We start from the raw sequence: 12,196 nt of genomic DNA, 5'->3' as shown, positions 1-12,196 counted from the left end.
TAGATTGTTCAATTGTGCGTTTCTAATTCTTGAAAGACTGTGTAGGACTGTCATAATGTAGCACTGTGGGAAAATTCTCATTGAGATTACTTAAGGTATGCAAACAAAAGCTAAAATAAAACAGTTAACAAGGAAAAAATGCAGGCAGCAACATGACCCATGCTTTGACCCATTGGGCTAGTGCACTGAAAATCAAACCATTATTTACATTGTTGTCTCAACTGTTAAGATTTGATAAAACCACCCCAAATGGCTCAACTTTGCCCAACTGTTGAATTCAGGTTAAATGAAAATGCATACAAGGTTTTTATTATTCAAAAGAAAATAACCACTGTAATCAAACTGCTGTTAATCAATGGCAAGAATGAAACATGGATTGCTAAATTATAATTCTCTAATTTAGATTGTAGCCCTTGTTAAAATACCCATATATGTACAAACAGGCACACAATGAGACAATTGACAAACAGGAAATGTTGGAGAAACTCTCCGGATTCAGCAACATTCGTGGAAGTATCATGCACAGTTTTGATCTCCTTTATCAAAGGAAGGATTTTGGACTAATAAGGATGCGGAACAAATGTTTACCAGACTGATTCCTGTGATGGCAGGTGGATGCACGAAGAGAGATTGAATTGTTTTGCACTATATTCAATGGAGTTTAGAAAAATAAGGGGGATCTCATAAAAACCGAACTGTATCCTGAATTACAGCCTCATAATCGGGCAAGGATGCCATTGTCAGTGGTTGTGAGGTTCATATTTATATCTGATACATTTAAGGCTGGAATTGGCAGTTTTTACAACATTTCCCAATTTGCCATCCGCTATTGTAAGCAGTTCACTGAGGTTCTGTACGCAGAAAGTAACGCATACATTATATACTTTATTTGCCAGGAAATAAAGTACCAGGAAATAAAGTACCAGAATACCAGTGGCAGTCAGAGCAAGCATTTGACTCGGCTAAGATTGCAGACTTCCCATGGTGCTAGACACTGTTGACTTGCTTTGCCAGTGCTGCATGTCAGGCCATAACATATAGGCAACGAAAGTGACCCCATTCACTCAACTTGTAGCTAATACCAGACGGTACACAATGTATTTTTGAAGATAAATGACTAGTAACCTAGTCACAATATTTCCATCTTACTGTTCTATTTGAAGTACCATGATATGTAAGATGTGATTATTGTGCAACATGGGCGATTTACTGAAGAGATGGCTTCTGGCTCCTCAGCATACCTGAAGTATATGTGGGGAGCACGCAGACAAGGAGGTGTATGTAGCCAGACAAAATCTGATGGACCACACACAGAAATACTGACAGAATGTTTTCACTGCCTGGATCAGTCTAGAAGACCCCTGCAAAAGTGTATGTGTCAATTGTCTCATTGTGTGCCTGTTTGTACATATATGGGTATTTTAACAAGGGGTACAATCTAAATTAGAGAATTATAATTTATGTGTCCAGAGTTGCTATGGTCTGCTGCAAGTGACGTAACCTCAGTATCATGAAGGAGTAGTCTGTTTCACCAGGTACACCATGACCAACTGAGGAGTAAAAGGAAGGGACGAGGTAACTGATAGGTTCACTTTCTGTCCAGTTTATCTGTAATCGCATCATTCCTCTGCGATTACAAACAACAGTGGCAGCTTTGTCTCAGTGTCAATAAATGTGAAGCTGGAAAAGTACGTCAGATCAGACAGCATCTGAGGAGCAGGGAAGTCAATGTTTCAGGCCAAAACCCTTTGTTCGGTCTGAAAGGTTGACGACTTTCCTGTTTCTTGGATGCTGTCTGACTGCCTGTGCTTTTCCGGCTCCACATTTATCAACTCCAGCCTCCAGCATCTGCAGTCCTCACTGTCTCCAAGCAGCATTTTTCTCAGTTGGGCATGCACTTGTCTCTGAAACAAAAGTCCTTTCGTGGAGCAGCGGTAGTGTCCCAACCTCTCAACCAGGATGCCTGGATTCAAATCCCACCCGAAAAAATGTTTGTTGTAACATCACTGGCCTGGTTGTTTGTAAAATACATGCCTCTAAATCACAAGGCCCAGGTTCAAGTTCATCTGGAGAGTGGCAGCACAAAAATCAATCTCTGACTTTTGTTGGGAAGGTTGGGCTCAAAGTTCTGTGCAAAGGTCTACATTACTCACAGGCTTGTCCATGCACCAGAATTGTGCGTACTGATCTTACCTTCTTCTGTAAGCCATCATGGTGTTCACTGGAGCCTTCAGCAGAAGAATTCCTGTGCAGCCTCATCCCCCAAACCGCAGGCCTCTCCACTGCTCACATTCCCCATCTTTGGGCGGAAGCAACTCATTCTCAACCTGCTTTTCACACTTTGTCTAAACACCTACAATCAGTATCTGAGCTTCTGCAAGTGTAATTGCTTCTTCATTACTATCTTCTTGGACCTGTTCTCTTTTACCACTGGCTGTGTTGCTGTTCTTGTGTATCTAAGAGGTGACGTGCACAATGATAAAATTGTGATGAGGCAAGGAGGAGAAACAAATAATTTTTACTTACAACGCCTCCTGCTGGAAAATCAGAGGAGATTTCAGAATGAGGCTGACATCTGATTTGAAGAAGGCATGAGGATCCCAACCCCATTGATGGTTTCAGTGATGGTGGTCTCAGTGATGATGATTAAAGTCGACTCCATTGCAATAAGGACGTGTAGCCTTCCTCGTCCTCTGTCAGTTAATTTCTGTTTGCCTCTGATCGTGGTAAGATAAAGGAAATTACCTCAACCGCGCCTACCATGGTTAAAGAGCTGACACTGTTTGCAAGCTGTTAGACACAGATGTTGAGGTTCGCAGCAATATGAAGTGTGTGAGGATGAATTAAAGCTATGAATATTAAGTTTGAGCCATAATTGATCAAGTTTGTTAATCAGTGAGTAATGGGGAACGGAGCATTCAGCAGCGGATAAGGCTAATAATGTTGTTGGTAGAAAATGGCCTTTGATGATACATTCACTGATTTTGACCATTTGTGTGGGCTAATAGAACATGTTGCTACATAGCAATCGGGTCTCATAACTAGACTTCTAGCATTGATCCCATGACTACTGCAACTGGAAAGCACCTCTTTTGTTCAAGGTGGAGGATGTCCATCTGCAATGGGAGCTAACATTAATTAGCGCTCATCTTGTTCTTGACCCATTGCTGAAGCTTGCAGCAGCATCGTTAGCACTGGCTGCACTGGGCCCTTCCATACTGGGGAGGGAAGAAGTAAATGGACAAGTGTTGCACCTTCGCCGGTTACAGGGGAAGGTGCTTTAGGGCGGTGAGTAGGTGTTGGGGGTGAAGGAGGTATGGACCTGAGCGTCCCTGAGGGAACAGACCCTGCCACCAGACACATAGTCCCCTCCCCTCCCTTGCCCGCCTTCCGCAGGGACCATTCCCTCCAGGACCCCCTGGTCCATACCTCCGTCCCCAGCATCCAAGGGCCCAAACATACCTTCCAGGTGAAGCAACACTTCACCTGCGCTTCCAAGAATCTAGTCTACCGCATTCGCTGCTCACAATGTGGTCTCCTCTACATTGGGGAAATGAAATGTCGGCTTGGCAACCGCTTTGCAGAACATCTATGTTCTGCTCACAAAAAAGACCCTGAACTACCTGTTGCCTGTCACTTCAATGTACCACCTCGCTCCCCGGCCAATATCTCTGTCTCCGGCTTGCTACAGTGTTCCAGTGAAGCCCAATGCAAGCTGGAGGAACAACAGCTCATTTTCCGCTTGGGGACCCTACAGCCCTCTGGACTCAATATTGAGTTCAATGATTTTAGGGCCTAAGCTACCCCACGTCCCAGCCCCCCACCCAACACACCAGGCCTTGTTACCACATAGCCTGCCACTACACACCCCCTGTTGTTAGTCACTAACAGTCCCCACTAACAACTATTCACCCTCCCAGCCTGATCGTTAGCAACTCCTTTGTCCAACTGTCTTTCTCTCTCTTTGGGCTCTATCCTATCGTTTACTCCCTACTTCACCCACCTCCCTATTTTCTGCAAATAAACTGTCATTTTCCCAGCCACCATCATTTCTGAGGAAGGGTCACTGGACCCAAAACATTAACTCTGTTTTCTTCTCCTCAGATGCTGCCAGACCTGCTAAGCTTTTCCAGCAACTTTGTTTTTGTCCCTAAAATTTATATGAGCTTCCTCCGCTGCTCTTCCACCAGTTTACCAATTTGGAACCATGCCAGCCTGGTTGTATTACATTTGTGGACCCTACTCCTTGACAGACTGAGTTGGTTTTTCCTACAATGTGTAGAACAGCGATTAATGTGGCAACAAATTATGGTCCTAATCATGATGGGAGATCCATTATACAATAATCAGTAAAGAAACACAAGATCAGTAGGATGAAATGTTGATAAGAACTACTCCATTGTTTCCTCATGTTGTTCATAATGATTTGAATGGAATAATATTTTGTATGACATTATGCAGCCTGCTCTATTAACATGGGAACTTGTCCATATGTGATTTGTAAATACAACAACATTTGAATTATGGGATAACAAAGTGTGGAGCTGGACGAACACAGTAGGTCAAGCAGCATCGTAGGAGCACAAAAGCTGACGTTTAGGGCCTAGAACCTTCATCAGAAAAACATTTGAAGTATGTTGTATCTGATTCTGAAAGGGTCTGAAAGGGTTAATACTTGATTGAATGTTGTAACCACCACCCACTGTGATACAGTCACATGGACTTGGTCACAGGAAAGAAGGAGCTGAATTGGCCCAGATCTGAGGCAAGCGTGCTCATTGTTGTATATAGATCTGAAAAAGTGTCTAAAACTGAGGAGTACCGTAAGTCCCACCCATTTTCATGATGCCATGTGGAATTGTGGGCATTGGATGAATGAGACCTTATATCTTGTCTTTTTCAAAGTTGCTATAACAATGTCTGTCATATCATTCCAGCCTGTAACTTGCTAATGTGCAATAAGCAATATCCTGTTAACTACAAGTGGCTTTTATTTAGACCAGGAGGTGATTTTCCTCTACCATGCAAGACCAAGTAGGGCCTGTAGCTTCTCATACGTAAACAGGATGCCAGCAGCAATCTTTACCTTTGGCAGGACTTCATGCACATAGTGAACCGGCATGTCCATACAACTTATCAGGCAGCAATATATACTGGCTTTGACTGTGAATACAAGATATGGTGACCAACACTGTAAGATCTCCAGATTCAGCTTTAGTTACCAGCAATAGGGAGAAGTTGGATATTAAGAAGGCTACAGCACAAACCCTTGTGGTAATCCTCAACAAGACAGAATACTCCAGTGAGTGGTAAGAACATTTACACTTGCTAAGAGACACGCTCCAACAAGAGAGCCATAACTCCCTGGAGACAGAGAATTAGTAACTCTAAACAGAGACAGGCTGCAATGTGAGGCAGTGAGCTACAGGAGCAGTCCAGAGTCGAAGTTCAGTGTTGAGCGAACAGACATCAGTGAGTAAAACTAAAGTCACTGCTGGGCCAGGGGCAACTTTAAAATAGAACAGGAATTGAGATGGGAAAAGAAAGGAGTTAAAAAGCTAGTCAAGGCTTAGAACATGCGTTACTGCCACAGCAAGTAGGCACCATGAGACATGGCTACAGAACAGGAAGCAAATGGCCATGAAAGAAATGAAAGGTTGTCAGGCCTGTCATTAAAATGATAGTATGAGGCAGATTAAAAGCAGAAACACACCTGGTCTAATAGGGAAATAAAGTTTTGAAAGACCTTATTCAAGCCATGGAAAAAGAATAAAAGAATAATGGATAAATTTGGGAATGATATATTTAAACTGCAAAGAGTGGCAATGACTCTCAAGGAAATCACGATGAAAATGGAAAATTATTATTAAATTTGCAAACAATGGGGTTCACACAGTGAAACCACAAGGAAGTATAATTTTCTCCAGTTTACTCATGAAAATGGCATACCTCCATTTTAGTTGTAAATGTAAGACAGCTCTCCAGTACTTCAGCAAAGGGCAACAGAACTGTTGTTACTATAAAATAAAAGACTATAAAGCAAGAAAGACACAACATCAGAAACAAAATTGCCAGGAAGACTTAATTTCAGAGATTGGCCAAAGTGAACTTAGAATTATACAACTCGGAGATACCAATTTGTGAGATAAAGATTAGCTTCCAAATTAAGTAATAAATCAGAAGCTGAATAGGTAATATGCTTCAATTTACTATTGGTGCTGATGATGTCATAATTTGCTAAGGTGAAAAAGAAGCAACAGATACTTTTAGAAACTGTTAAAAAAAGCAGATAGAGAGACCAATCAGCCCACCATTTCTGCACTGACAGAATAAACTAACTGCTCATTGTAGTCCCAATTTCTTGCATATATAACCTCCTAGTTTACAAGTACAGACCCAGGTTCCTTATAAACGAGGTGAGGATTTTTGCCTCAACCACCAAGTTGGATAATGAATTCCTGAAACCCACCACCCTCCATGAGAGAAAACTTTTCTTTGTGTCCCTTCTAAATGATCTATCAATGACATTAAATTTGTGGTCCTAAAAATTGAACACTCTGCTCTGGGGAAGCAAGTTTTCCCGGTCCACGAGATAACATGGTGTAGAGCAGGATGAACACAGCAGGCCAAGCAGCATCATTGTCCAACTCCTTCATAATTTGTTTCACCTTAATTCAGTCTTCTGAACTTCTTAACTTGCTGTCTTCTAAGGAAAACAACCCTAGCCTACAATCTTTCCTCCGAGTTGCAATCCTAAAGCCCTGGCAATATTTATTTAAAATCGCCTCTATGCTCTCGCTACAGCAATTATGTCCTTCCTGTAATATGGTGACCAAAACTGAACATAGAATTCCAACTGTGGCCTAACCATTGTCAATATGGTTCCATCATTATGTTTCTGTCTTCGTATTCAATGGCTCAAACAACGAGGGAAGGCATTCCATGTGCCTTCTTTACTATCTTATCTATCAGTCCTGCCAACTTCAAAGACATCAGACATGCACTCCAAGTTCTCCCACTTCTTCTACTTTTCTTAATACCCTCTCATTTATTGAGTATTCATCTCCCTGGTTTGTCCTCCCTTTTTGTTAAGTAGTGATGAAGGTTTTGAACAATTACTTCAAACTAGGAAAAATAAAGTTCTTGAAAAAGCAGACTCTAATAGAAGAATTCACCATTCAAGGGAATAAAACAATGACTTCAGTAATTATCTTTACACAACTGTGCATAAGTGCAAGAGTCATGATTTCAATAAGAGACAGAATTGTTGTAGGAATTGCTGATTAATATATTATGGCCCAAAGAAGACCAAACTCTAGAAAAAAAAATTCATATTGTGTGTGAAAATGAAGTTCAAAAATAACACAGATCAATACTAAGACAAGAAGACCAATTGTTGGACAAGACATAAGCAGGGTCATTGAATCTTAAAGTACAAAATCACAAACAACACAGGTAAGAAAAGAATCAGTACAGCAAGTAGGGCAGGTACCAAATATATAAACTATTTAAATGAGAATATAGAAGGCATGGTTAGTTGACACCAAATTTAGTGGTATAGTGGACAGTGAAAAAGGTTATCTTAGATTACAAAGAGATTTTGATCAATTGGGTCAATGGGCTGAGGAATGGCAGGTGGAGTTTAATTTGTATTATTATACCTTATTGTATAATTTTACTTTGTTGTATAATTTTACAAAACAAACAAGGGCAGAACTTATACATTTAAAAGTAGAGCCTTTGGTAGTGTTGTAGAATAGAGAGACCCAGGAGTTCAGGTGCTTAATTCTTTGAAGTTTGTGTCACATGTAGACTGGGTGGTTAAGAAGGTGTTTAGCATGATTGCCTTCATTGCTCAGACCTTTGAGTAATGGAATTGGAACATCCTGTTAAGGTTGTGCAGGACATGGTGAAGCCTCTTCTTGGGTACTGTGTCCAGTTCTAGTCATCCTATTATAGGAAGGATACTATTAAGCCAGAGAGGGTACAAAAAAGCTTTAGCAGGATGGTGCTGGGAACGCAGGGTTTGAGTTTTGCGGAGAGGCTGGGGCCTTTTTCACTGGAGCGTAGGATGTGGAGGGTTATAAAATCCTGACAGGTATAGATAAGATGAATGGCAGGTGTCTTTTCCCTAAGGTAGGGAATTTCAAGACTAGAGGGCATATTTTTAACAAGAAAGTAGAAAGTTTTCGAAAAGACAGGAGGGTGTTTTTTTTAACACAGAGAGGAAGTGGTGGATGCGGGTAAAACTACAACATTTAAAAGACATTTGGAAAATTACATGAATAAGAAGTGTTTGGAGGAATATGGGGCCAAGTGCAGTTAGGTGGGACTAGTTTAGTTTGGGATTATGGTAGGGATGGACTAGTTGGACTGAAGCGTCTGTTTCCTTGCTGTATGATTCAATGAAGGTTTTGGTTAGAGATACTATCTACAGCTGACAATAGTGTCTGCAAGGTGCAAGCAACATAAGACTTAAGATTAAATGATGTTACAGGCAACTCTCCAATATAGGGAATGCCAAAAAGTAGAAAACCTATACGTATTTCACAAGCAAGAAACTTCACTCTTGAATCAAAAGACGTGTCTGCATCTCAGCTTTGTTCCAACAGTAGAAGGAATTAAACCATTCAAAGTTAACGAACAGCTAGCTGAGGAACAACCAATCAAAGGACAGCCAGTAGATGATTTCATAGGCCCCCTAAACTCATGGTGGAATCTAAGCAAGAAACATATTCCATTAAGATTAGTTATGTTGGCAGGTCATGTAGGTTCCTACATGTAAAACGTTTATTGACAGCAACCTTCATCATGAGCAGAGCTCAAACAGTATAATGAGTTGGCATGTCCATTCAACACTCTTCATGGTGTCTGCATTAATACAGATCACGTTCAAATTGTCTGTAAGGAATTTTCATAGAATCATAGTATCCCTACAGTGCAGATAGAAGTCATTTAGCCATCAAGCCTGCACCGATCCTCTGAAGAGTATCCCACTACCATCTCCCCAATGTATCCCTGTAACCCCACATTTGGCATGGCTAATCCACCTATCTACACATCCCTGAACATTACAGGGCAATTTAGCATGGCCACTCCATCTAAACTGCACATCTTTGGACTTTGGGAGGAAACTGGAGCACCCAAGGAAAAACCATGCAGACACGGGGAGAACATGTAAACTCCACACAGCTGGTCACCCAAGGCTGGAATCAAACCCAGGTTATATTCAGATTGAGCTGTTAGTATCACTCTGGGAATATTAGGATGCTACGCTTAGATAAAGCTTTATCCTGTTCTCCTGATGCTTTCCCTGGAAGCATGCAATGCAAGCAATGTATGGAAGATCCAGGTTTCTTTGCGATCTGTACAGAGTTAGCTGATCCTGGTTGAGATACTGGAAGGGACATCCAATTGTCCTCCTGGGTATACATAAAGAGCATCGGTCTGACTTGCTAACTTGTCAGCCGTGTAAAACTTTATGTTCTCCAGGGTATTAGGTGAGGACCCACTTAGGCAGGCTTTGTTGCTCCCAAGATAAATAAGCTTGCTGGTGCTGTCAATGTTCAGATGTGCCTGATGGTTTCTTGGGTGAAGTTTCCATTAGCAACTTGTCCTTTGAAACGATACCCCAGTGAGGGGTCCATGTCTTCAAAGAGAGAAGGGGAGAAAATTGTTGAAATAAAAATTAACAAAAAGCACTCATGTTAACAAAGGGCTTTCATGTTGTGAAGAAATATTAAAGTAGGAGCAATGACATCGGAAGCATTATCGCGACTGTTACGTAACCAAATGTGGCAGCCAAATGGTGCATAAATGACGGTTAAGATAACCAATCAGTTAATCTCTTCCTTCATGGTGGTTCTTCAGGAAGCTGGATATTTTTATCCCATTTCTTTCCAACAGCCACAATTGAACCTGTCTCTGACACATTCTCAGGCTGTACATCCCAGTTGCTAACCACTGAAACTACCAAAAAAGAGCATTTTATTATATGACCCATGTTTCAGATGCCATTTACCATATGTGTATTTCCTCTTTTTATCAATTCTTTGCCGATGAAAACGGTTTTCTCTGTTTACACACCACTTTATTTTGAGCACCTCCATCAAATGACCTGTCAATGTACTGTTTTCCAAGAACAGATCCAACTCCTCCAATCTATGCAAGTAACTGAAGTCACTAATCCTTGGAATCATTCTTGCACATTTTTTCTACAACTTCTTTAAAACCTTCAGATCGTTCCAGAATTGGTCACAAAACACCAGTTGAGACTAAACCAGAGTTTTATAACTGTTTGTCATAACAATCTTACTTTTGTGATTTTATACCTCTTTTTATGAAGTCCATATACCACACATTTTTGTAGCCACTTTGTCAACCAGTCCTGCCATTTTCAACAATTTGGGCATGTATATCCAAGATCACCCTGCTCCTTCATCCTGTTTAGAAGTGTATCCGGTATTTTGCATTGCCTCTCCCCATTCTTCCTGATAAAATGTATCCGTTCATACTTCTCTGCTTTAAATTCCATTTGCCACCTGCCTGTCCTTTCCTCCAACCTGCTTAAAGTCCTCTTAAAATCTTCATTATACTCTTGACAATTCACAATACTTTAAAGTTCCATGCCATCTGTAAGTTTTAAATTTATACCCTGTTACAAAAGTTTAAACCACAAACATATATCGAGTAAAACAGTAGTCATACTGAGGTCTGGCAAACTCCCATATATAACCACGTCTAGTCTGTAAAACAGCTCTGTTTCTTGTCACTCAGCCTACTTCATATCCATGCTACCACTGCCCTTGGGATGACAGCTATGTCCTGTGTTGAGAGGCTGACTAAATTGGATCTACATTCAAAGATTTGGCAAGGATTTGTAGCTTGGTTTGTGGGTGAGGCGTTGAATTGCTTGCTGAGCACAAGTCAGTGGGCAAGTCAACAACTTGGGCCTATATTGTCTCTGAAACTTAAAAGAATGAGACATGATCTCATTGAAACATATAAGATTCTGAAGAGCCTTGACTGGGTGGACACTGGTTAAAGAATCTAGAAAAGGGGATGGTTATTTAGGATTGAGATATGAAATATTTCTTCCCTCAGCTGTTTGCAAATGTTTGGAATTCTCCATCCCAGACGGTTGTGAGTGGTCAGTCATTAAAGAAAAATAAGGCTAAGATAGGCAAGTGTTCGGTCCATTAGGGAATCAAGAAATATGAAGAGCAGGCAAGAAGGTAGAGTTGAAGTCAAATATCAGCCACGAACTTCTGAGTGATGAAGCAGGCTCGATTGAATGGATAGCCAATTCCTGATCCCAGTTTGAATGTCTTGAATAAATCCATAATTAAACCTTCTAAAAGCTATCCCATCACTGAGGTTAAACTGGCTGGCTTATAGCTGCTGGTTTTATCTTTACATTCTTTTTTGTACAAAGATTTGTTTTTTATTTGCTCGTGAGATCGAAGCATCCCTGGTCATTTACTGTCAAGCCCTAATTGCTTTGGAGAAGGTAGTGGTGAACTGTAGTGTCTGAACTGATGCAGCCCTTGTAGTGCAAGGACACACCTAGTATTTGTCAGAAGGGAGTTTCAGGATTTTGACCCAGAAACAGCAGAGGAACTGCACTATAGTTCCTAATCAGTGTGGTGTATTGCTCAGGGGGGCACTTGCAGTTAGTGATGTTCCTATGCATGTACTGCCCTTATCTTTCTAGATGGTAGGTGCTGTCAAAGGAACCTTAGTTAGTTGTTGCAGTGTATCTTGTAGATTTTACAAGCCGTTGTCACCATGCATCAGTGGGTGATGGAAGTGAATGGTGAATGAAGTAGTAATCAAGTTGAATGCTTTATCTTAGAGGAAGCTGAACTTCTTGAGTATTGTTGGAGCTGCACTTATCAAAGCAGATGGAAAGTATTCCATCATTGTCCTGACTGTGGATAATGAACCGGTAATGGGAAGATCGAAGGTATGTAACTTGCTATAGAATTCCCAGCCTCTGACTTGCTCTTGTATCCATATTGTTATTATGGCAGGGCCTGAGAGAGAGTCACTGGACCTGAAACGTTAACTGTGTTTTCCTTCACAGATGCTGTCAGACCTGCTGAGCTTTTCCAGCAACTTTGTTCCCAATTTACAGCATCCACATTTCTTTCAGTTTTTATTATTGTGGCAGTTAAGATTCCAGTCTGAACAAGTT

The sequence above is a fragment of the Stegostoma tigrinum genome, chromosome 2, assembly GCF_030684315.1.
Source record: "Stegostoma tigrinum isolate sSteTig4 chromosome 2, sSteTig4.hap1, whole genome shotgun sequence".
Taxonomy (NCBI): Eukaryota; Metazoa; Chordata; class Chondrichthyes; order Orectolobiformes; family Stegostomatidae; genus Stegostoma; species Stegostoma tigrinum.
Note: the sequence above shows the minus strand (reverse complement) of the source record.